The sequence below is a fragment of the Mus musculus genome, chromosome 18 (genome assembly GCF_000001635.26).
Source record: "Mus musculus strain C57BL/6J chromosome 18, GRCm38.p6 C57BL/6J".
In the NCBI taxonomy this organism is placed as follows: domain Eukaryota; kingdom Metazoa; phylum Chordata; class Mammalia; order Rodentia; family Muridae; genus Mus; species Mus musculus.
Genome location: NC_000084.6, coordinates 38,048,801 through 38,075,152, shown reverse-complemented (window position 1 = coordinate 38,075,152; position 26,352 = coordinate 38,048,801). Strand labels below are relative to the sequence as shown.

Genomic DNA, 26,352 nt, shown 5'->3' with positions numbered 1-26,352 from the left:
AGACCACCCCACCGGGAGCCCCTGGACCGCGGTTGGAAGGAAAGAGTGGAGGAAACAGAATAGAAGAGTGGAAAGCGGTTTCCCGCTCGGTTATGGCTGTTATTATTTATTTATTCATGTATTTTTTATTAAAGAGGGATGTCGGCCTAATGAGCAAAGAGCCCAGCGGGCTCCTAGTGGGTGGAGCTGGGGTAATGGGGCACAAACCACACACGCTGGGTCCGGAGGCCCCTCTCCAGAGCTGGGATCCCTCGGAGGCAAGTACTCCTTCACTGCCTGCAAAGACCTTCCTCACCTCTGCGGGTGCCGGAGCGCTCTTAGCCCAGGCGTCCCTGTGTCGGCGCTGACAGGCATTGTTCCCCCCTCACTTTAAGCAGCTTCAGCCTGCAGACAGGAGACCCACACCCGCAGTCCACAAACTAACCGCCTCCTCCTTTGCTCCTCCAAGTAATAACTCAGCCCCTATCCTCTATGTTGGTGCAACCTCGGCCTCAACCAGGATCATACCCAGCCTCAGTTTCAGCAGACAGCCCAGAGCAAGTTTAGGACTATAAAGTTCAGTTCAATTCAGGGCAGTTCTCAGCCATAACATAATCCTGCTGCAGCTTGATTTTAATTTCGAAGCTTCATCTGGGAAGCTGTTTCAGATCAAACTGAAACCCAGCTCTTGAGATAGGCCTAGCCTTAATCCCAGTCTGTATTTGAAAAATAGCTTAAGTCCTAACTTCGGGCCCAGAGTTTTACCGAGCCCAAGGAAGTCAATGTCAAAAGTTGTTGGGAGTCGGCTAATGGTGGCTTGGGGGTAGAACAACACAAACATCTTAGTGGCACCTAACTGCCCAGCATGCACTGCGCCAAAGCCTGTGTTCCTCAACATTACCTCATTGCACCATGACAGCACCAGCAGGTACACACTGTTACTGTTTCCATTTTGTTTATTAAATAGCATTTTATTATAGAAGCAATGCATGCACAGTCTGGAAGTGTGATGAATACAGAGAGCAAAAATACAAAAGTTAAAAACTGGTCATATTCCCGTCACCATAGCACCACATTCCCGCTGCCCCTCTAATTAGCTTCTGAAGTAAAGTCTTACCAGGTAGCACTGGCTTGTCTAGTACCCACTCTGTAGCCCAGTCTGGCCTCAGACTTGTGGCAATCCTCCTGCCTCTGCCTTCTAAGGTCTGGGATTATAGGTGTGCATCACTGGTACTGCACGCATGTGGTGCACAGATACACATGCAGGCAAAATGCCATACACACAAAATGGAAAAAGGACATGGTGTAGTGGCGCACGCCTTTGATCCCAGCGATTGTGAGCAGAAGCAGGTGGATTTCTGATTTTCAGGCCAGCCTGGCCTACAAAGTGAGTTCCAGGACAGCAAGGGCTACACAGAGAAATCCTGTCGTGAAAAAAACAAACCACACACACACACACACACCCCACATGAAGCAAAAGAGTGATCAATATGTATGTGAAAGATTTGTGTGTCCCACAATTTCCACCTCCTTCATTTCAGTAAATATCTTCTCTTTTAATGCATACCCTATATACATGTTTCTCCAACTGACCACCCTCCCAATCCTTTCTCTTGGGTTGCCAGAGTCCAGTATGGAGACCGCACCTGATAATCCTTGCTTAGCATGGTGATGGAGTCCATTTTTTTTTCTTTTTTGGCTATTGATCCATTAGGATATCCATATCAGCCTTCCTATACACATCCCTTCTCTTAGCTATCTAGTTATTTCTTTGTGCTATTATTCACATGTCACTCCCCCCAGCATTTTCAAATTAGAACTGTGATCTGAAGGCTGAAGCAATTCAAAGTAAACCTTTGGAACACATGCGAAGCAATGCTGATACATCACGTTGCGTCATAGCAGAAGGCAGGCGGTACCTTATTCTCTCGCTCAAGACATGCTTAGGCAGACAGCATGGTGGCTGCAGTCTTAGCCTTACCTCCTAGAAAGCAATGATGTGGGTTACTTTGGCACTGAGCACACATTTCTGTCACCAGAAATTCACTTAATGGTTATTAGCACCAATCCATAAACCTTGACTGGTTATTTTTGTATTTATTTAAGAGTCATTATTTTTTATACATGTGCTTGCCAGTGTGTGTGTGTCTGTGTGTGTGTCTGCGTGCATGTATGTGCATGGGACTGCAGAAGCCAGAAGAGGGGATGGAATCCCCTGAAGTAGGAGTTACAGTCAGTTGTGAGTTACCTGTCATGGGTGCTGGGAACCACATTTGGGTCCCTTTGCAAGAGCAGCACTCTTACCTCCCAAGCCCTGTCCCCAGCTCCCATTCTTCTATTTAAAGGGGCAAAACCTTGAGACTCAAGTGGGAAACCTATCTCACAAAATCAGCATGCTTGGGAACGGAGTAGAAATCTGGTTTTCTTCTTTCTCTCCGTCCCGAGCGGATGCACACTAGGTGCCTGACATACATTCAGATGCAGCTGCTCCTGCCTCCTGCCGGGAAGATGGTCCTCTCTCTGTATGGATGGAGCCCATCTAAGGGGAGAGAGGCTCTTGGTGAGGTTCAGTCTGCTTCCTGGTTGAGAGCTGCAGCCATTAACGATAGAGGCTGGCAAAGGAGCTCTGTGTGTTCCATGGCAGCCCACACTAAGAGATTTAAAACATTATCCTCTCTAATTCTCTGCACAACCCTGCGAGGTCTGCAGCATCACTAACCTTCAGGGTTGTTCTGAAAGGTGAAGTACTTGCCTAAAGCCACACAGCTAGTGAGCTCTAGAGCCAGGATTAGCTCTGCTGACTCCAAACTTCAGTCACTTTGTCATCAGTCTGACCCGACTTTCAATCAGCATCCTAACTAGCCTGAGATGAAACCAGCGAATGAACCTTGGCTCTCCCTCCTAGTATGAACTGATCCACCTAGCCATGTTTTCTGTTTGTTTGTTTCTGTGTTTTTAAAGATTTATTTATTTTATGTATATAAATACACTGTTGTTTCTCTTCAGAGACACCAGAAGAGGGCATTGGATCCCATTACAGACGGTTGTGAGCTACCATGTATGTGGTTGCTGAGAATAGAACTCAGGACCTCTGGAAGAGGGGTGAGTGCTCTTAACCCCTGAGCCATCTGTCTAGCCCCTCACCTAGCCATGTTTTAACTAGACTCAATCCTGCTTAGTTCCCAAGATCAAGCATGTTCATGCCTTAGACTGGGCTGGTTCTGATGTGGTCCAGAGGTCTGTTACCCCCTGTTAGCATCAACATGAGCGTCACAGAATACTCCTAGTTCCCTGTGCTGACTTCTACCTACCCAGGACCCTCTCCAGTGTATGACACTGCCCGAATCTGGCTCGTGTCCTCCAGTCCCTACACCTGTTGATCCTCCACACTGTGCCCCTCCCCAGGGCCCGATACTTCCAACTGAACCTCACACTTGGACAACAGCACACAGGTGCTGTAGCATTTTTCTTTTCTCACCATTGTGAGAGCTCACAGCTCTACTCTGAAGGAGAAGCAAGGAGTGCAGGTTCCATCCCACAGAGACAGATGTTGAGGCTTGGCAAGCAAAGGGCTGAGTCCACACCTGCCTCAGTTTTGCTCCGTCAGCATTTTAAGACAGCTTGGAGCCTCCTGGGAAGCTTCAGCACCGGGTGAAGAGGGCGGAGCCTCCTGGGGCGATTCAGTACTGGGTGGAGGGGGTGGAGCCTCCTGGGGAACTTCAGCACTGGATGGAGGGGGTGGAGAAAAGGAAAGGTTTGTTCCAGTGGGGTCTGGGTCTGGAGCAAAGGCTTCAGGGTCAGACTTACATCCTCCAGCCCTGTCAGAGAGCAGATCTATAAAATGTCACCAGCACTGAGGGTGTCTTGAGAAATGTCAACAAATGCTGATTTGAGTCCCTTGGTAGAGGGAGGAGCCAGCATTTCTCTATAGCCTCTGGGCAAGTCACCCAGTTCCAACAGCAGAAGAGAGAGAAACCAAAGAGATGTGGGGACTTTCCCAGAAATGTCCGACATTTAGCGGATTTTATAGCTAGAGGGAACTGAGACCCAGAATTCACAGAGTATTAGCCATTCTTCTCACCAGAAGCATCAAGGACCACCACCCTCCACTCTCATTCCCGCTCCCTAGTGTCTCTGGTCTCCTTAACACCCTAGACTCTACTCTGCATGATCTTCCCCCAGCCCTGGAATCCTGGGCCTCCTGAGTCCCCGGAGCAACAGGACTTGAGGAGGTCATTCAGTACCATGGGCCCAGCATGTAGGAGAGGCAGTCGGAGCACCTACAGCACCAGGCCCTGCTCTCCTCAGCCCTTTGCAGAGCTCACATCTGCACTGCAGAGGTGACATCACAGCCTCCAAGAGCTCTGGAAATGCGCATTTCCTTCTGGTTGTAAGGCCGAAGCCCTTTCCTCTCCCAGGAGGAATGCCTTAATTCTTCATCCTTCCCCCCAGACAGATGCCTTAGGGTTTCTATTGCTGTGACAAAAAATCAACGTGGCCAATTGTACCACAGCACTGTTCATCATTGAAAGGAAGTCAGGACAGGCACTCAAGCAGGGTAGGGACCTGGAGGCAGGAGCTGACACAGAGGCCATGGAGGGGTGCTGCTTACTGGCTTGCTCCTCGTGCCTTTGTTCAGCCTGTTTTTAAAAAGAACCCAGGACCACAACCCAGGGATGGCCCCACCCACAATGGGCTGGGTCCTCCCACGCTGATCACTCGTTAAGAAAATGCCTTACAGCTGGATCTTGTGGAGGCGTTTTCTCAATTGAGGTTTCCCACTCAGGTGATTCTGGCTTGGGTCAAGTGGACTGAAGCCCAACCAGTACACCACGAAAGGCTATTTCCTGGCTCAGTCTTGCTCGAGCCCCACCCATTCACATCCTCTCCTGTTGGGTGAAAAAGACCAGTGTCCACATCTCAGAGAGTCTTCCCCAAGGTCCCAGAGTGCCTGGGTTCTCCTCTCTCCTGGCCCTCTCACCAGAATCTAGTGACTGGGGGCCTTTCTCTGCTGTGCCCGGAAGGGAAGCACCTGGTTCGTTCCTATCCTTATGCCCCACACCTGCCACACCACAGGTGTGTAGCTGATAGTCATTGAGCAAAAAATGAAAGTAAATTGATGTTTCAAATCAGGCCAGCCACTGCACCTAACCGTCTGTACTTCTGCCTCAAAGCACTTGAAGGTAATCTTCAGACCGGAAGCTTCCTGAGAGTAGAGATCGTGTGTCTGAGTCATTTCTTGGCGACTAATCCAGTATCCTATCCAAGAAGCCACCTAATAACTCTTTTTATTTTTTAAAGAGAATAGGTCAAGGAGCAAGTGAATGCATATGTAAATGAATGAATGACCTAGACCAGCAAGGATTTCAAAGCAAGCAAACAAGCAAACAAAAACCAACAATCCTCTTATTACGATGAGGAAATAAGGTTTAGGAAGGGTTGGTAACCTAGAACGGGCTTCCTGGATGTTACTTGGTAGAATTAGAACCCTCCTCCGAGAGAGCTTGCTCAGGAAGCTCAGAGCAACCGAGCAGGGAGCAGGCCGTAGGGGCAGCATGGAAGGCTGAATGAGCAAGGCTCAGGAGGAGGCCCAGGCAGATGGGGCCTCTGTCCAGAAGGAAAGACTTGCCTGGAATTATTCTGCCTCCAGGTGGAGAAGCACAAAAGCCTAATTGGTTTTCTCAGCTCCTGGAGCTTAGTTCATAAATCATGGCTCCATTGAAGACACAGGCACCTCCTCTCTGGAGACTTGGGTGTGACTTGATGCAAACTCCGAGTGACAGGAAGAGGCTTGCAGCCTCCATGTGCAGGTGCCTAAGTCACCCCTGCCCAGAATAGAACACACTAGTCTCTTGACAAGGTCCACTAGTCAGCTCCGGTGCATGGCTCGGTACTCCATGCTCAAGTGCCCAGGGCCCCAAGGGGGAGGAGGCTGGCAAAGGAGGGGTCCAGGACTGCAGAGTGCGAGTGTGGCGAAGGCCCAAGAAGCCTTCCTTTTCTGCATTCAATCCCACTCACTGTTTATTGAGTGCCTATCTTGTGCCAGATACTGTGCTGGGCTCTGGGGATCCTGGGATGGCTCCGATGCAGGGGAGAGAGAAGGGGAGAGGCAACTATGGAGACAATCATCACAATATGGGTGCTAAGTGCTTTCGAGGGAACGACAAAGTGCTCTGGGAGCGCAGAGCAGCAGGGCCATTCATTCTTCCGCTGCTGGAAGAGTTTGGGAAACTGCGTGGGGTAGGAGGGGGGTGTTGGCTGGGTCTGGTGGGCTTGGCGGTAAGGGGATGGAGGAAAGGACAACCTCATGCGGAGAGGAGCATGTGCAAAGACAGGGGGTGAAGGAGAAAACCTTGATACAGTGTAGCAGATGGGGAGGCAGGAGGATCGCCGGACAGCAAGCTGCAGGCCAGAATCAGAAAAGCCATGAATGATCGTCAGGAGAGCGGCTGGACCCAGTCCAGCCGTGGGCAGAGGGGAGCCATTGAAGAATTTTAAGCAGGGGTATGCGTGATGGCAGGGCCAGATTTGTGTTTTAGAAAGCCGCCTCTGGGGAGAGAGAATGGACTAGAACTGTGGCGGGCGGGCAGAGAGAAGGGGATGCATCCTAGCGACACTTTGGAGGAAAGATGAGCAGGGCTTTTCCCTCCTAAGTAACGCTTCTGCACTCTCTTGCCTTTCCACTCAGGCTGAGTTCCCCTGGGGAGGAGGGCTGCATCCTTCTTCCTCTGGTCGGCTAAGGGCTTCTGCATTCATAGAGCTGAACCTACAAGGTCTGACTGACAAGAACGGCTCCAACGACTCAGAGTCCTGCTGTGAGCCTGAGCTAGTGACTTCTCTCTACTCAGTCCACAAGCGCCATAGAGTGGTAAGCTTAGCCTAGGCCTCTGGGGAAGGCCCAGAAGATCCTCCCTCCCTCTTCTTCCTTCCCTCACCCTCTTCTTCCCTCTCCTCCCTCCCTCCCTCCTCCCTGGAGCCCAAGCTTTCTTGCTGGGAGCTCTCAGAGCCAGCAGAGCTGTGGATGAAATGGTTCGGTGGCTCCAGCCTAGCTGCTGTCATGGCAACCAGGCTGCATGCCAGACCCACAGCCAGGAGCCCAGTTACTTGCTCCAGAACTACATTTCCCAGCATGCAAAGCGCCTGCAGGACCGAAAGAAACTTACCCTCTGCCTGGGTCCAGCCTAGAAGGTTCATGGAGGAACACAGTGTAGAACAGTCTCCAACCCAAGCCACCCACCCTTCCCCCACCTCTGTGTGCAAAAGCAGGGAGTGCCTCTGTGTCTGGGGGAGGCCTTCCTCTTTGGTGAGTCACCTGCCTGACATTCCAGAAGAAAGCCAATGGCTACAGAAAAGAACAAAGGTTAGGTATAGATAATCTTCCTGATTTCCTCACCTATATCCATGGTGTGGATTTAAAATATCCTCTCACACAGTCTTCAATACCCTCCATCTTTGTCTGGACTTGAGCGACCAAGTCTGAATGGTTACAACGCATAGGGGATTGGCCTGTTTGTCTCTCCTCAAGTCCCTTCCTCCTTCTTCCACAGAAGGCCGAATGACCTTTTCAAAATGCAATTCCATCTTACCACTGCTGATGGTGCCCACCCCTTGCTGTTTAAACTCTTCAGTGTTTAAATCTTTGGCTTCCCGATGAGGAAACAAATTGCTTGGTGCAGTTGACAAGGCCCTACATGGCGGTCTGACCTCTGCCTGCTTCCAGTCTCCTTCAGTGACCCCACAGTCAGCAGTCATGTCCTGTCTGATGCAGGGCCTTTTCATATGATGTTACCTCTCTCCAGAACACTTCTCATCTGCCTTTGCCCCAGGGAGACTTCCCTACCTCAGAGTAATATCATCTTCTAAGGATATCCTCTTCTAAGAAAGCCCAGCTTACTTGACCAGTATTTTTATGCATTCTTGGTCCTGTTAGCCCCTTTCTTAAGTACTTGTCACAGTTGTACCTGTGACACCTTTCCATTAATCTATACAATCATTTGACACGTGTGCATGATAGCCTCTGTGAAGGGAGATTACCTTTCAGCCTGCCAATGTGTCCTCAGGGCCTTGAGCATGGAGTTTAAGAACCATTCCTCAAAACAAATGGATTTGCCTAAGCCTTAGTCTTGCTGTCTCAGAGCCTGCACTATAACTTGGCCTGTGGGTAGTAAGTACCAGAGACCTCTCAGTGGGCAAGACTCAGATGAAATCGTTCCTATCATGAGGCTTTTAATCCATGGAAGAAGACTAATAACAAATACATCTTTAGTAAGAGTGTCCAGTGTGGCAACAGCAAAAGATACGAATCCAGAGATCTAGGAAGGTGAAGATTAAAGAGTGGGAGGAACACAGTGTAGGATACCCCACCCCTTCTAAAGCAGGGAGTATTGCAAACAGAGCAATGGAGGCCTCGGAGGCACCCAGAACATGCATTATTCGAAGTATTAAATAAGGCCAAGGCTGCTGGGGCGTAGGCTGGGTGGGAGGTGATGGTAGCCCAATCATGCCCTGGTTTCTCTGGGCAGTAATGGGATAGGTAAATATTTTTTTTCAACCTGCTGGACCCTTGGCTTCCATCTCACTTCCACAAACCCCACCCAGACCCCCACTTTCTCAGTCTCAGATGAAGCACAGAATGGACATACTCAGGTTGCACCATGGCTCAGACAAACGGCCGTTTATTCTTGAGCACCTACAACTATGTGCTGAGTGTCTAATGATGACCCTGACTGTGTCTGATATGATGGAGTTGTTTTGTGTGTGTGTGTGTTTTAGAGGGTGATATGCTGGTATACAAGCCAATCAGTAATGGAGCACAGATTGCTGACATTTGGGGGGTGGGTTCTGAAAAAGCAGGGAGTCTAGCCTGGGGTACGGAGTGGGTGCACACAGCTTGCCTGGGAAATGAGGCATGGCTGACCAGCTGTGGGGCTTCAGCTGGCCTGGAGCAAGACAGGGTCCTTCTCATTTTTGAGTTTGTTGCTGTCCTCTTCTTCCTCACAAGTCTTGAGGAAGGTGGAAGAACTGCCCCTGTTCGGCTAACTTTATCTCTGATCCCTCTATGGCTGACTTTATCACTGAATGCCTACTCACAATTTTCTCCAAGTTTCTAAAATGAACTGGATCCTGGGTAGACATAATGGGCCTTAGCCTCCCTATCCACGGCAAGGATTCTCACCAATACTCCTCCAAAACACACAGACACAGACAGATACACACACACACACACACTTTTCTCCACTAGGGCTGGGGCCAGGAGCCTCCAGTTGACCTGTTTCCCACAAAATCGCTTTAGAGTTAAGTTGATTGTGTAGAGAAATCCAGGCTTCTAGGGAACTCAGGGACACGTTTAGCACAGGTCACATATTAAGAATCTTTGTCCTGGGGCTGGAGAGATGGCTCAGCAGGTAAGAGCACTGACTGCTTTTCCGAAGGTCCTGAGTTCAAATCCCAGCAACCACATGGTGGCTCACAACCATCCGTAATGAGATCTGAGGCCCTCTTCTGGTGTGTCTGGGAGCAGCTACAGTATACTTATATAAATAAAATAAATATTTAAAAAAAAAGAAGAAGAAGAAGCACAGGATGCCTAATTTTGTCTAAAGAAATCCTGGAGCATTCCAGAAATGTCTCTTTAAATCTAGCCAGTGATGGCAACCTAAGAGACACAACCCCAAGCTGGGCAGTCTTCTATTTGCCTGCAAATCTGTGCCAGGATGCCAAGCTGGCCCCTGCCCCTTCGCCATTCCTTTTCAAATCTCTACACTTTGAATAAGTACTCCCCAAGAACCTAGTATATGCTAGAGCTCTGGGAAGAACATGGCAGCAATGGCCTCTGCTCTCACATGGGTCTTATGTACCACAGAAGTGAATAAATGAGCAAGGCCACAGTGGCATGTGTGCTGAAGACAATAAAGCCATCCTCTGATCCAAAATGCTTGGGGACCTGCTTAACGCAGCTTCAGGAAAGCAAAGGAGGCTGTCTTGGTGCCTGTGGTTCTAAGGAAGGTTCTGGAAATAAAACAGAAAACCATTCTTCTCCCTTGCCACTGTTTTTTGCCTGCTTGTGTCTCTGGCTCAGCTTGCTTCTCTGTTCCAACTCCCTCTTCTTCTCAGTCTCTTCTCCTTTGCTGGTTTCCCCTCCCTCCCACTCCCATCGCCTGCCTGCCTGCCTGCCTGCCTGCCTCCTCACTGCTCCCTCCAGAGGAGCTGAAGAAACCAGATCTCTCCTCTTCTCGGGCCAGCCAGCAGTAATTGAGCTGTGGGCTTGCTTAGCAGATGGACCTTCGAGAGAAAGGCTAGCAGAGGAGAGTGGGGAGGTCAGGGGGAGGCCTGAGGTACAGGAGAGCTGGAGGGGGCACATGGGGAGGGGCCTGGCAAGCTCCAGGGCACCCAGAGGGGCTGGAGGTGGCCACTGAGCCAGGTAATCTAATCAGGGGGTAAGTCATAACGATCACTCACTCCGTGCCCAGGACCAGCCTAGGAAATCACATTAATTTGAAGAGGGTGTAAAATCCACGGAGAATTCCCCTCTCCCCACCACACACATGAAGATAAACTGTCTTCAGCTTCCAATATGATCTTACAACAGCTTGTCAGTGACAAAACAGCCTCAAATCCTCCCATTTATCAAACGGCCAATCCTGTTAGCAGCTTAAAAGAGACATAATTACCTGCGGCCTTTTGTGTGATGCTTTAAACCAACGCCGCTTCCTTCTTTCCTGGCAGCCGTCCAGAACGTGAGCTCAGAATTCATCCCCCGAGATGAGGAGGTCTTCGGAGATGTTGACGGTGGAGGTCAGGCGTGTGGGGTTGAGGCAGAGGAGGATGAGGGTTAGCACCACCGACAGGGTCTTGGGTATAGCCAGGGAGGAGGCACCAAGCCCAGTGTCCTGGAGTCCAGCTGGGACAGGGTATGTGTGTGTGGGATTTAGGAGGGCTATGTTCCAGCTGCTTCTACTACAGAGAAGATAATAGAGGCCTAGGCCCATGGTGCACCAGTGCTGACTGTGGGGACAGAGGACAGAGGTAAATGGTCCTAGAGATGGAGAATCTGAGTGGATTTGCTACTCTCTGGCAGAGCTAGGAGTCCTCACAGTAGCTGATAACATTCTTTGTACTTTTTGTGACTTCAGAATCTGCCTTGCAGCCACCAGGAAAAAGAGTGGTGTTCCCTAGCTAAGGCTCACTGTGGAGTGCTTGCTCTGGGCCAGGCCCAGGTTTATACTAATTAAGATGGTATGTCATCAGTGCTGGCACAGTCCTTTAATCCCAGCACTCAGGATGCAGAGGCAGGTGGATCTCTGTGAGCTCCAAGGCCAGCCTGGTCTACAGAACAAGTTGTAGGACAGCCAGGGAAACATAGAGAGACTCGGTCTTGAACCCCAGCTACCATCTCCCACAAAAAACAGACAAAAAAGACAGTATGCCATACTGTATTACGACACTGTTTCCCCATTTTATAGATAAGGACTTTGAGTGAGCAAAATGTTCAAATCAGTGAGAGGGGGTCCAAATCTATCATCTCTAAACTGAGCCACCTCCAAGGCAAGCTCTGCTATAGAGATAGCTCATTCCTGTGAGTCTGGGATAGTCTCTCACCTGCTCTACATGTCCTTCTGTCCCTCAGGGAGCCTACCTGAGGCCAACTGCCCTCCCATTAGAGGGGTGTGAGGACCACACACAGGGCCTTTCCCATTAAGAGGACATGACTCTTTGGAAACCTGGTCATTCCTGGTCAAAGCTGCCCTACAAACTTCTATGTGCAGTCCGCAGCTTCCTCCCCCTCCACAACACCCCACCCCCTCTGCTGCTCCTGGTCCCTGCCGTAGCCTGCACCCTGCACATTCTGGGGAGTCACACTGCACCATTCTGCCCCTCCCTGCCCGTAGGTCACTGCTAAAACCCCTCATTTCTTCCTACTTTCCAAAGATTTTCTCCATTTTCCAGGAAGCTCAAGCAAGCCCTCTCCTGGGAGGAAACCATCAGCGCTCATTTGGAAGCCAGATAAAGAGGCAGACAGTGAGACAGACAGCAAGAGACAGAGGAGAGACAGGCTGAGAATGGATTTTGAAGTGCCGTTGAGCCAATGATTGTGGTCAAATCCTGTTGAGAGACAAGGTGTCCGTGTATCTTGCAGAGTTCTCTGAGGCTAGCCTTGCCCCGCAACTCTGCCCCTCTGCTTCCCTGGGCTGCCTCCCCAACTGGCACCCTACCCCCACCCTACCCCACCCTGCCTCAGGGCATTCATCACTTGGACTAGTGATTTATCAAAGGCTCTGACAGTCCCTGTTTGGCAAAAATCGATCTGTGAAGAATGGGACCAACCCAGGGCCCCCTCTTCTCCTAAACCCCCACCATCAATCTGCCCCAAAGGAGCTGCACAGCTCAACATCAGCAGTGTCCCCAAGCCGGGGCAGGGCTCTGTGTTCTTCCCTGATCATAAGGAGGAGGAGGGTGGAAGAGAGCAAAGAGGGGGGAGCAGAGATTAGTGCCTTCTCCTAGATGTTTATTTTGTTGTTTTTAAGTGAGAAAGTCCCAGCTCTATTAAATGCAATCAATACTTGGCCCAAGAGAAGCTTCCCCTTCTCTAAGACATTTGAAATCTGGTCAAATCATTTTGCCCTGATACAAAGTAATTTATCAATTTCAGAAGCCTTCTAATCAGTGGAGGCTGTAGAGTCCCCATTCCTGCCTGCCATCTTTTGTTGTAGCACAGACACACAAACACACACACACACACACACACACACACACACACACACAAAATACATACCACACACACCACATACATACCACCACAATACAATACACATCACCACACACACACACATGCACATATACATACACAACACACATACACACACATCATACGACACACACATATATACACACCACAACACACATATACTTACCACACTACACACATATACACACACCACACCACACACATACACATACCACACTACACCCCCCCCCCACACACACATATCAATTTGTCTGTCCCTGCCTCTCTCTCTCCCACACTCCTGTGTTCTCTTTCTATCCTCCCTTCCCTCCCTCCCTCCTCACTCCCAGCAACTGTAGAATGACATCTTTTCCCTTCAGTAGATCCTCCGGACCCAGTATCCTTGAATCTCTAGCCTGGCCTGAATGCCCCTTACCCTGCAGGCCTGACAGTCAACCCTGGGGCTGCAGGAGGACTGAAAGTATAGTCACAGGCACAGCACTTTCTTCTTTTCCTGGTGGCTATCAGCCGGGGGTAGGCGTGTCTTGTTCTTAGAGCACAGAACTGGGGCTAAGAGGCTACATGGGACCTCTGGACCTCCAAATTTGTCCCTTAGGACCTTGCCCGTGTCTCCAAGGAGCAAGTGAGACTGACTGGCTGGAGTGGAGCTGATGAATCTGCCTGAATCTGGGATGATGTCACAATATTTTCCTGCCTGCAAAGCTGCTATTTTTGCCCTTGAGACAGGTTGTGTCTAAAGGGAAATTGTGACAGAAGCAAAATCACCTTGCTCCTCACCCTCCCATTCCCAGAAGAGTGGCCTCAGCCTTTGCAACGCCATTCGATTGGATTCTCGGCAGGTCCTTTGTGACTGCCAGCTGTGGTGGCCAGATAGGCCACTGACCTCTGGGGAAAGGCCACTCACTGAATAGCTGATTCAAATGGTCTCACAATTGTCTCTGCATTCTCTTGCCTCAGAGGTGACAGAGGGAAGTGACTCAGCCGGCCAGAAGTCACCACAAGGTAACTCATATGCGCTCTCAGAGACCTTTACCCACAGAGCAGTAAATATAGAAGCCTGACTTTGGCCTTTTAGGCTCCTCTACCAGACACGGGCACTCATGTCTTCCGTGTAAGTAGGTGGAGCTCTCCATGGTTCCTGCTGCTTGTTTTGTGCCTCCACTCCCCGTCTCCATCACAGGTCATCTGGGAACAGAACAACAAACTCTGAATATCTCTGAAGTCCTCGAAGCTCCTTGCTCAGAGCTCTCCTCAAAGTAATGTTGAATTAGAGTGAACACGACGTCCTATGGTTTATGAGGTGTTTTAATATTAACTGTCTAATTTAATTCCATGATGATGCTGGGGATACATATTATCCTACTTTTATAGCAAGAGAATTCAAGGTTCATAGAGGTGAAGTCATTTGTCCCAAGTCACACACAAAGCAAATACAAAGCTAGGTTCTCTCAATCCAGATCTGAGATCTCGTCACTGCTGTTATTCATTCTATAGGCAGTAAGCATCATGCTGGGTTCTCAGTTTTCTTCATGGCGACTTAAGACCGGATGATTTTACACTGTCATGTGCTTTCTTTCTGGAGTGTTGTTGGTTGTTGGTTGGTTGGTTTTGAGACTGTACCTCACTCTGTAGCCCAGACAGACCTAAAACTCATTGCACCCTCTCTGCCTTGACCTGCTAAGTGCTGGGATAGCAAGTGCGAGCCTTAGAGCCGCACTTGACATGTTTTTTTCTATATATTGGGAACTAGAGGTGCAACAATTGCCTAAAGATAGTACAGTAAATAAGAGATGGAGGTGGATTTAACCTAGATCTCTTGATCTCAAATCAGAGGCTTTCCCCATTACAGCATAAAACCTTTTATAGCAATGTCCAGGAAGGGCCTGGAAAATGCTGAGCACCGTCCTATTTAATCTCCATAAAACCCGCTTCCTTTTTAGAAGTGAAGAAATCAAAACTTTGAAAAGTTCAGTGTCCGATGCCACACTGGGATTTGAACTCCTGTCTCTGGCTCCAGAATTAGAGCTTGGCTGTTGTGGCTTACTGATACTATCAGAAACAGTCCAACTACCAGCCTATCAAACTGAACATGTGGCCAGTGTGGAGCAGACACAGCTCATGGCACAGCAGGAAGAGAAGCTGTAAATGATGGCTGGCATTCCAGAGCAGTGGCTACCACTGGTCCACACTGTCCCTCACAAGCCCTGATAACTATATGGGATCCCCACATAATCCCATGGCAATATCTTCCCCCATTTGAAGGATATGGAGACCAAAGCTCAGAGAGATCAGCAAGTTGTCCCTGGATATACAACATGTCAAAGAATTCTCAGTATCAAGTCACTGCTGCCTCCCTGGATCCTTGGACCACCTCCAGTACCAGCAGACTGCTGAGTGGGGAGCACTACCTCCCGGGGAGTTGGGAAGAGGGTTGGCATCTGTCACTGAAGAATACTGCAGGTGCCAGAGGGCCCCCATACTCAGGAGAGACATGCAAATCCAGGGTAAACTGCTGGGAGACGACTTGAACTGGGAGTCACTGAAGAAGTGGATGGAACAGCAGCTGACTTAGGGGATACCCCAGGGCTTGGAGCCTTCATTTCCACTCTTGTCCAGCTATGGACTTCCCACCCTTCCTCTGGGAACCAGAACCCCCGCCCCCCCCCCCCCAAAAAGAATAGCTGTAGCACCATTTTGGCTCAGGACTTGCCCTGATTGCTTCCCACATTGATGGATGAATGTGGTTCTCCAAATTGGAAAAATAACTAATGTACAGCTCTCAGACCCTGCTGCCTATGGGTGGAGGGGGTTCTTCTGGGTTAACCCAAGACCTGGGAGAAATCACTCCCCGGCATGCCAACCCAAAGAGGCAGCGGGAGAGGCTCCCAGCCTGGTGGGGGTGGATTTCGATTTCCTACAGGGTTTCTCCGTGTCACCTCTCATCACCATAATATTTACATCAAATGCAAAAGGCCTCCTCGGAATAGAACCCTGAGGTTGTAAATGCCAAATCTAAGAATGTCAGCAAATGCAAAAGATCAGGTTCCTTGAGCAGCAGCCTCCCCCTCCTCCAGGCAATGCCTACTGCAACCCTGCGGGCAGGCAAAGCAGGCTCTAGAGTTTCCTTCAACCTCACCCCAGACCTGGAAAGGCTGGGGGACACCCAGGAGCCCCAAGTGCACTCTGATTTGGCAACACCAGGCAACTTAATCCCTTCCACCTGACTTCATGCAACGGCTGAGGAAATATGTCCACATATAGTCTTCATTCAGCAAGGGAGGCCAGACTACCTCACAGACAGACAGCTCAGCTGCCCAGTGATCAGAAGGCTGCAGCATCCTCTGAGTTTTCTCCACACTGTCAAGTCCCTCTCGGAGCCCCTGAAGCTTTTCAGAGACCATTCACTTATCAAACATTTATTGAGCGCTTATTAAGTGTCAGGCCCTGGGAATACCACAGTGAACAAACAAGGGTTCTTCCCCAAAGGAACTTCTGTTCTAGCCACAAGACAGTGGATGATTAAGGTGAGAAATAAATAATTTTAATTGCTGTGAAGAAAATAAATTGGGATGAAAGGAGGGTGACCACTGGTGCCCAGGCAGTGAGGGAAGGGCTCTCTGAGGAGGAGGCATTTGGCCTGAAACATGAGAAGCTGCCCCGTGGAGATTTGGAGGAAAAGTGCTCAAAGCAACAGTATAGTGAGGGCAAAAGCTCTGAGAGGAGAGGGAGTTGTGTGCGCTCAGGATCTGAAAGGAGGTCACCAGCCGTGTGGCGTGGGTGCTAGATCAGGCAGGACCCAGGTTAGGGAGGGGTGCATGGACTTGCTGAGCATGGAAAGGAAAAAGAATTCTTCTTAGTGACACTGGGAAGCTGTGTGCGCGATGCAAGCAGGGAATGGTGCTATTCGAATTATAGTTTAATTTTTTTGCTAAGATTAAGAAAAAAAAATGTGGTGCAAGATTGGCGTTGTGGCCTTTCCGTTGTGTAAGCTTTGTTATATTAAACTTCAGTTCCCTTAGGAACTCTTTTTTTGGGATTGGAAAGATGGCTCAGGGGTTAAGAATGCTTGCTGCTCTTCCAGAGAACCTAATTCAGTTGCCAGCGCCGTGGGCAGGTGGCTCACAACTGCCCATAGCTCCAACTGCCTCTCTGGATTCTACGAGCAACAGCACACATGGTACACACATTTTAAAGAAAAATATTTTATTTATTTTAAATAAATTTAAATAAACAGATAGATAACTTGTTTATTTAAATGAAAATATTTTAAACAAAAATAAATCTTTATTTTAAAAAAGCTCTCGCCGGGTGTGGTGGCACATGCCTTTAATCCCAGCACTCGGGAGGCAGAGGCAGGCGGATTTCTGAGTTCGAGGCCAGCCTGGTCTACAAAGTGAGTGCCAGGACAGCCAGGGCCACACAGAGAAACCCTGTCTCGAAAAAACAAAAAAAAAAAGCTCTCGGGGTGTCAAATGGGTAAATGAGTTTGTTTGTATACAAGGCATAGGTCAGACCCTGGCACCAGCTGGTACATAGATAATATCTCAGTTTGTCCCATTCTTTTTTTTTTCTTCTAGGTTTCAGCCTTGGTTCTATCTCTCCCTAGCTGCCATATTACCCACTAGGGATGTCTCCAGACCCAGCTGAGATCCTGTAGCAGAGTAATGGTGGGCCTTCATCTACTGACATCAGGACTGGCTAAGGTGACGCCAGGATTCCCACAGCCCTGGTATCTCATGTGCTACTCTCTAGAGAGCAAGGCGTCAGAGCCTCGACTGGAAGGTACAAGGGACTGCCTGCTGCCTGCTGTGTGAACACATCTGCACTCACACACACTATTTATCCACGGCATTGGCTGCTGCATGGTGGTGGGCCCTATGTTCAGGGCAAAGGTTGTCATTCATAGAGGTCACACTTCTCTATGCTCATGGGCATGCCTCTCTAAATCCTTTGTACATGACCCTTGTCCCAAGAAGTTGCTAGGGAAGGATTGGAAGAACAAGCATGAAATAACTGAAGGATGAAAATGAGGAGGTGGGGCTGAGAACAAGCAGGGTGTCCCAATTTTTTTCTCCTGGGTCAGACTCATACTGCAGCCAGTTCCAAAGCTGGAGGAGGTGGTGGCTGTCCCTATGGAAGAATCTGTCTCCCAGCTGCCTGGGTATCCACATATCCACGTGGCTGGCCTCTCGGAGCAGGATGCTTTTTCTGCATCCCTCCCTGCTCAGGACGACATAGAAAGGATGTGATAAGGTTGATTAATTGCTTTTAAGAAGTTCTTTGGGAGGAAGGGAGCCGTGGGGTCTGGGGGGCAGAGGGGCATCCCTGCCGTGGCGGCAGTGAAGTCTTCCTGGCTGCAATGGGGATGCAAAGGGCAGGGCTGTGGCAGCAGCAGGCACAGGAAAGCGGCAGGCAGCAGCGAGAAAGGACATAGGAGAGGATTCAAGGAATAGCTGCAGGAGTGCCCCTGCTTCTACACTGCTTCCCAAAGGAACAATAGCATTTGGTTATCCAGAGGTGGCAGGTGGTAAGGTCCAGAATGCTTGGCCTAGTGCCTGACACAATAGGGCAAAGAAATGCACCCCCAGCATGGACGAGCCCCACCCCCAAGCTGCTCTTCTTCCTTTGGAGACCTGAGCCCCAGAAGATCCTCTTTCCTCATTTTTGGGGACCTTACGTCTACTTATTTATGAGGGATCCTTCTCTTTCACACCCAGTTCTTAAGAGCTCCTATAATCCCAGTGAAGCCCCGTCTATGTTCTGAAATTTAACTGTATCTTTCCCTGGCCTCAGCCTCTCCACCCCATCCAGAGGCGTGGCCTGGGACCACTGCCTGGAAACGGGCTGACACGCTTGGCGCCCCAAGGAACCCAAGGGTACTGGCCAAGGTCCTGAAAAGTCCTAGCTCTTCCCTCGCAGCGCTGTGTGCAATCTCGTCTCATCCCACCTGACCTGTACACCCCAGCTCCAAATTCAGGGCTTGCTCCTGCCTGAAACCGTCTCAGTCTTAGGGTTTGTCAAAGCCAGGAGAGCCACTCTCCCCCCGCCCCCCACCCCCCGCCGAAGCAGCAGCCTCCACGCCTCTCTTCCTGTCCTTACCACAGGCTCTGTCTGTTCTACCAGCCCCATCAAGGACAGCCCCCTGAAATGTGACCATGGCAGCAGCTGGCAGGGCCCGAGGCTGCACTTGACATCCTGATCTAACCATATTCTCAGAGAGGAAGCAGGTTGGAAGTTCCGCATGCTTGCACACACCTGCACATACCATGCACACACTCAAGCTCCCAATGTCAGCCTGGAGCACAGAAGTGGTTCTTAGAGTCAATAAACATCTCTGGTTGTAATGTCTCCAGTAAAAAAAAAAAAAAGCATACACACATAGACCCTTCTTTGAGGGATGGGGTTGTGTTGGTCCTTCTCCTGGTTCCTGCCCTCAGCTGTAACCTTTCTCCAGGGGTTGGGGCTCCTCTAAGAAGTGATTCTCAGGCAGGTGGGGATTTGACTGAATCAAAGTATGCTTTTTAAAACCCAGTTATTCTTAAAGGTGTGTTTTATGTTTTAATTATATGTAGTGTATGTGTGTGTGTGCTCGCACACATATGCACACATTCCCCAAAAGCCTAGGAAAGGGTGTTCTATCCCCCTGGAGCTGAAGCTACAGGCAACTTGCGATGCCTGATGTAGGTGCTAGGAGCAACGCTTGGATCCTCTGCAAAAGCAGTATATGCTTTTAATCACAGAGATACCTCGCTGGCCTTATGTAAACTGAGTTTTGAGGACTCTTCAGTAACTCTACTGTGTGGCTGGGCCAAGGTACAAGTGGGACCATAGACATATTTAAGGTTACCTCTAGTTGTCAATCTCAAGAATCAAGCACTGTCTTCTTTAAAAAAAAAAAAAAAAGAGAGAAATAGGTTTCTTTTTATTTTGTTTTAAATCTATGTGAATGTATATGAACCTGCATAAGTACATGTGCATATACACATAGAGCAGCCTGAGGGGACAAGAAGGCAGCATTGGATCCTCTGGAACTGAAATTGAAGGCTGCTGTGAGCACGTATGAATGCTGAGAACGGAACCTTGGTCCTTTACAAGACCATCATGTGCTAACTGTTGGGCCATCTTTCCAGCCCAAGAACTTCTGTCTCTCACAGGCCTCTTGGCAACCAGTGCAATCCAGGTTTGTCTGCCCTGTCTTGTGTTCTTGAACCAGGACAGGTAGGCCCCGGCTCCTGACGACTGTCTGTCATTGCACACTCTAGTCAGGTGTATTCACAGTGTGCAACAAGAATGTAAACAGAGAAACAGGGCCATCCCTGATCAAGTCTTCCTGTGACTGCTTTAAATTCAGTACACAGACTTGTAGACTATCTACATTCATGCCCTGACATACAAGTCACACATACAGGTCAAGCCATACACCAATCATGCAGGAGCATACTAAACCAGAAATCATAAAAGCAGAGTAGAATTCCAGGAATTGCGGGCATGGGTATGCATTCATATAATCACAAAACCACGTAACACATGCACACAAATATGCATACTCTAACACATAGCTCTCCTTCCCCTTCCCCACCTCCTAGGGAACTTTCCTGATTCACAGAGCTCTCCCTTGCTCTCTGCTCTCTGTAGTATGCTCTCCCTCCTCCATGTCCCTTTGCAGATGGCTCTTTGTGACAGAATCACTCTTTTCCTCCTTGCTTCACCCAGTGGATTTCTAGTGAGCCTCTGGATTCATTTTTGAAGACTGGCATAACAAGTTACCATGACCAGGTAATTTATTTGCTGACAGTTCTAGAGGCCAGAACCCCGAAGACATGTGAGCAGGATATATTCCTTTCTGAGGCCTTGGAGAAAGGGTCTGTTCCATGCTCCCAAGTCTCAGGAAAGTTCTAGCTCCTGAAGTGCACAGGGCAAGGCAGGGACAGATCGCCAGAGGCCCATGGCCTTCGGGGGTTTCTGGAGACTGCAGTATAGAGTGTCCTCAGGTGGTGGACTACCATTGCAGTCTTACTTCTCTGGTCATGTGGTGTTCTTGCCACTCTGTGTCTGTGACCAAATGTCTTTCCAGAAGGACACTGGTTGCTGGATTAGGATAATCCCTCATCCAGCATGACTTCCTCTTAAGTTGATGTTATTTGTAAAGGTCTAACTTCTAAATAAGGTCACAGTTACAGGTGTGAGGAGTCAGGACTTGAACATGACTTTGGGGTGTGGGGTGGGTAGTTCAATCTCTTAACAGACTCCAAGTCTTAGTCAAGTTTTCCTTTCTTCACTGTCCCTTCCCTGATCTGTCTCCCTAGACTAACTAAGCTGTGCCCCTGCCCTGTACTCTCTAATCATGGTACTTCATTGCTTTACCATGGTGGAAGCTGTTATTTTTTAGACAGGATTTTGGTATGTAGCTCAGGCTAGCCTCAGATTCATGATCCTCCTTATTCTAGCACCCTAGGGATGAAATCATAGACACATGTTGCCCTTGTTGTTATTGCTCCTGTCATGGTCTCTTTCCTAGCTCTGGGGTGAGGCAGGTTATAGTTATAGTTAATGTATTCTTAATATCTGGCGAATCACATTATATAGAGACATGGTACAAGTATGTGAAGCATTTTAATGTACATGGGCACACATACCCTATGTCTATGGCAGACATGTATATCATCTATACACATGGACACAAGTAAACTTATACATATGCGCATGCCAGTCCTTGAACACGGTCTAAAGCAGTGGTTCTCAACCTTCCTAATGTTCTGACTCTTTAAAACAGTTCCTCATGTTGTGGTGACTCCAAAAATAAAAATATTTCATTGCTACTTCATAATGGTACATTTGCTACTGTTATCAGTCATAATGATATGAGACTCTATGGGGGTCGAGACCCACAGGTTGAGAACCACTGATCTAGCGCTCTACAAGAGTTCAGTAATGGCTGAGCTCCAAGAATGCACAGCCCTTCACTAAGTGTACTAGGAGAGACAAAGAGGGGTCACTGTCAGTCTCCTGTCCTCAAGAGGCTGATGAGCCAGCTGGAGAAACAAGATATATGACAGGAGATCTTTACAGTCCAGTTCTAGTCTGCAAGCCACGAGGGCCAGAGGCTGGAGCTCTTTCTGGCTGGAGCAATCAGGATTGCCAAAGAAAGGGATGAAGACCATTCACCATCCTATGTCCTCAGACTGTGGGGACATGTTCAGAGCTCACGCACCTTGCAGAAGGATAGGGATATGCCCAATGACTGGTCCCATGAATTAAATTGACCCATTGTTTTACAGGCTTTCCCAGGGAGTGATAGGTGACAAGCTGGCAAAAAGCCTTTGTGATACCTTTGTTGGCAAAGCACCCTCTGCCAGCTTCCAATGACAAAGAAATGGCTAAAGGATGGGTAGAAAGCCCAATAGATGCTGCCCATCCCCAATGTGATGCTTAAGGGAACATCACAAGTTCCCTTAAGATGGGCTTCAAGGAACCCAGACCTCTGTTACTGTAACTTTCTGCTCTCAGAACCCTGGCAGTGGCTGTGCTCAGCCGAGGCTCTGGGGACCTAGGGACATTGGCAGTAACAGGTGTGTGTGTGTGTGTGTGTGTGTGTGTGTGTGTGCATCCTAACAGTCATGCCCATGAAATGTTGTGTAACCCCAGAGCTCCAAGGCAGGCAGATTTCCATTCAAACCTTCGTTCTACTCTTTTCTTACTGTTTTCTTAGGCAAGTATTTAACCCCTCCAAGTTTCCATTTTCTCCTCCGGAATAATTGTAACGCTGTCCATAAAGGATACACAGTGTGGGTGACTCTAGTCTAGGCAGGCACTGTATGTGACAGTCTAAGTTCTCCAGTTCTAAATGCTTTCATATTTCTGGCTGAAGCAAAACCAGAGCCCAGGATATCCAATCTCAACCCAAGCAGAAAAACCTCTCCTGAAGATGAGCCGCTCAGTGTACAGCCTAAGGCCTTTCTTTCCCCTGCTCTTTCTAGGAAGCAGAGCAGTGACCTCAAAACTCTCTCCCTGCAGGTGACCAACACAGTGTGGAGTGACAAAAGTCTGTTACTTATCCGACTCAGGCTGTGGGGGAGGGGTGGTGGTGGAGAAGGAGAGCTTTTGTGTTCTGTTTTGTTAGAAATAGACATTTGAGCTGGGTGTGGTGCTACACACCTTTGATCCCAGCCCTAGGAAGGCAGAAGCAGGCAGATCTTTGAGTTTGAGGCCAGCCGTCTCTACATAGTGAGTTCTAGACAGCCAGAGCTACATAGTGAACCTCTGACAAAAAGGGAGAGGAGGGGGAGGAAGAAGAAGAAGAGAAGGAAGAGGAGGAGGAGGAGGAGGAGGAGGAGGAGGAGGAAGAGGAGGAAGAGGAGGAGGAGGAGGAGGAGGAAGAGGAGGAGACTGGAGAGATGGTTCGTGGGTTAAGAGCACTGGCTGCTCTTCCAGAGGACGACCCAGGTTCAATTCCTAGCACTCACATGGCAGCTCATAACTGTCTATAATTCCAATTTTAGGGGATCCAACACTCCAACACCCTCATACAGACATACAAGCAGGGAAAACATGAATGCACATGAAATAAAAAAAAATATATTTTTAAAGACAGGGTTTCTCTGTGTAGCTCTGGCTGTTCTGGAACTCACTCTGTAGACCAGGCTGGTCTCAAACTCAGAAATCCACCTGCCTCTGCCTCCCGAGTGCTGGGATTAAAGGCGTGCGCCATCACTATACACCTTTAATAAATAAATTATTTTTTAAAAAGAAAAAAATAGTCATCTGTTCTCTTAGTGGAGGTAATTGTCCTGAAGCATCAGTGGAGGCAGTGACTGGGATGCAGGAAGCCAGTGTAAGCCCTCTACCATGCTTCAGGTCTCCTCCAACCTTCAAATTGTCCATATCCTCCTTTAGGAAGCCTTGGAAGCTTGGAGAAATCCCGGAGAAGAGAGTGAAGTGTGCAAGAAAGAAAAAAAGCGTCTGGGGTCAAGAACTGGAGCAAGTCCAAGGCTTTCCAGCTGCAGACACCACCTCCTTGTCCCTGTCCTCCGTGTGTTCTTAGAAAGGCTTTGTAGGGCTCAGTGAGATGGGGCACAGCTTTAATGACAGAGCTTTAAAGCTAGGAGGCAGAGGCAGGAGTATTGAAAGCTCAAAGGCAGCCTAGGCTACATAGCAAGATCATGTCTCAAGAAAGGGAGAGAAAGGGACTGGAGAGACGGCATTTCTTAAAATGACACCCATGGTTGTCTTCTGGTCTGCACACACCCACAACCCTAAATGGAGATAGACAGAGACAGACAGAGACCAAGTGTGTTCCTTGAAGCTACAGAGATAGGATTTGGGGAAAGTATTCTCTTGGAGCTCCTGGGTGACTCACCAAAAAAACCCAAAACAAAACAACCCAAAAAACCAAATAACCAACTAGCTATGGCTGAAAAGAGCAGAAAGGGAGGGAATTGACAATGACCAGAGCCTGGGCCTCTGTATGTGCTGGCTTTGCCAGTGACACAGAGAGCAGCCCTCCCACAGAAGGCAGAGGCCACGGTGGTGCAGCTCAATGAGGGTTGGAAATGGGAGAAAGGAGAATGACGGTACTGGGGGCTTGCCAGCCAGGCAGCCTCTGTGGAGAGCAAAGAGCAAGGGGAACCGACAAGAGGGCAAAAGGGACGGGTGGAAGGGCTTAGAAGGTACAGGGGAAAGGCTTGGGGATAGGCAGTCAGGAAAGGATGCGGAAGCTGACCAGGGATGCGAGAGGGGAGCAGAGCCTTAGAAACCCAGGGTCTCTCATGCCACTTCCTCCTAAAATGCTCAAGCTGCTGTCTGTTGTCACTTATTCACATTTAACCCAAGCAAACTACAACAGGCCCTGAGGACTGGGGACCCTGGCATGAATGTTCCCTGCACCCACACAATTAGATAGCTGAAGTCCTGGGATTGCTTGCCGGAACATCTCTTAACAAGTTCAGGAGCGTAGGAACCCTCTTTCTGCCTTCTCTCTCAGGAGCCAGACCCCGGTTCACAGAGAGGCCAAGTAGGGCAGCTGGAGGCAGGCCTGCTGTTTTCTTTTTTCTCCCTCCTTCTCTGGCCCCAGAAAGCTGTGCTCCTGAGGCTGCAGGGACCCATGGAGCTTCTCTGAAACCCCATTTCCTCTCCTTTCAATGACAAAGTCCCTCCCCTCGGACTCTCTGACTTTCGTCCCACATTGGAAGCGTTTCTAGGCCAGAACCCTGAGCCACCAGGATCACAGAAGCCTGCTGGCCCTGCAGCTCCAAGCAGGCAGAAACGCTAATTGGCATTAACAGAGACCAGGCCTGCAGCTCACAAAAGATCCCCACTTCCTGACCAGAGCCTGCCTGGGGCGCAGCCAGCCTGCTGGCTTCTGGTGTCTGCTGGTAAAGGGGAGGGGGACTTTGAGGAGGAAGGGGGCAAAAGCAGGGTGACACACTGCAGCTGCCCTAACCCGAGGCTCCTCTTGCTCAGCAAGAAGCTGGCCCTCTTTCCTGCACCTTTTTCACAGCTTCTCCCGTAGTGCAGAGCACATGAAAGATAGTCTCCTCAAAGCCTGCCTTATATGCTTATTTTAATCTAATCTCACTTGGAACAGAAGGTTCCAAAATCAAACTGCCTGTGCTGATAGCCCAGCTCCATGCCTTCCTATGTGTGACCTGTGACAAAAAAAAAAAAAGTGCCACTTCTGTCTTTGAAACTGTGCTACTCCCCTGGCTGGGGTGCTGGGAAGACAATGCTATTCCAGAGCAGTACCTTGATCTGCCCCTGGCATGCAACAGGCACTCCAAGGCAGATACATGCCGTTGCATCTTGGGCTTCATTCTCTCTATTATACAAAGCTCTTGTTATAAGCACAGCGCCCCCCCCCCCACCCCCAGTGAAGTTTGCTGATGGGATATAAGAAAGGGAAGAGAGAAGAAAAGAAAAGACAAACTTATCCTAGTTAAAACGAGACTCATGGGCAAGGTAGCATTGATCCTCAATAGGTAGAGTGTTTGCCCATAATGCAGGAGGCCCTGGGTTTGATCCAGAGCGGCACATAAACCGGAAGTGGTGGTGCAAGCCAGTGATCCCAGTATTTGGGAGGTAGAAGCAAGAGGATCAGGAGTTCAAGGTCACCCCTGGCTACATATTGAGTTTGAGGTCAGCCTGGGCTACACAACATCCTGTCTCAAAAAAGAAAACAAACAAAAAAAACCCATCACCAGTCTTATGGATAGACAGAATAAGACTCCCATTTAACCATCACCTAATGGACCATTATTATACAGCATCTCTCAGTGTCTCTTATTTCCTTTGAGTAAACTATTTCCCAATTTCCATTGGTTCCTTTAAGATGTAAGCAATCATACTTTAGTGTGAATGAGTTATAATCTTGATTGAGGGGAAAGATGTGGTTTGAAAGCTTTCGAGCCTCTACAGGAAGAAGGGATTGTTGATGTGAAAACTGCCAAAGGAATTGCCAATTCTGCAAAGGAGGGCCCGACGAAAATTGAGTGCAGGATGCTGTATTTCCCTCAGCAACAGTTCAGATGTGACTGAACCTCAGATTCGAAACTGTCTCTCCTTGTCTCAGTCCTAAATCCTTCATGCCAAGGACTATAGGACAAAAACGATCATTTCTTCCTCCACATTACAGG

At 49.0% G+C, this 26,352-nt stretch overlaps 2 long non-coding RNA genes across 4 annotated transcripts in view; one reads left to right on the top strand and one right to left on the bottom strand.

Moving 5' to 3' along the window:
* The window catches only part of Gm30093, an 80,971-nt gene that overhangs the window by 30,821 nt on the left and 23,798 nt on the right, over nt 1–26,352 (bottom strand). Inside the window, exons 3-4 of one of the 3 annotated variants that reach the window (XR_003952626.1) lie at nt 13,140–13,909; nt 10,650–12,081 (exon numbers count right to left, since the gene is read on the bottom strand). The exons of 1 other annotated variant lie outside the window; for it this stretch is intronic. This is a non-coding gene — a long non-coding RNA (predicted gene, 30093). The remainder of the gene's footprint in view (nt 1–10,649; nt 12,082–13,139; nt 13,910–26,352) is intronic. One more of the 3 variants, XR_877327.3, reaches the window with a different exon arrangement.
* Gm41701 lies at nt 13,489–25,364 on the top strand. Its single transcript, XR_001782504.2, has 3 exons — nt 13,489–13,726; nt 17,302–17,506; nt 23,618–25,364. It is a non-coding gene; the product is annotated as a predicted gene, 41701 (long non-coding RNA).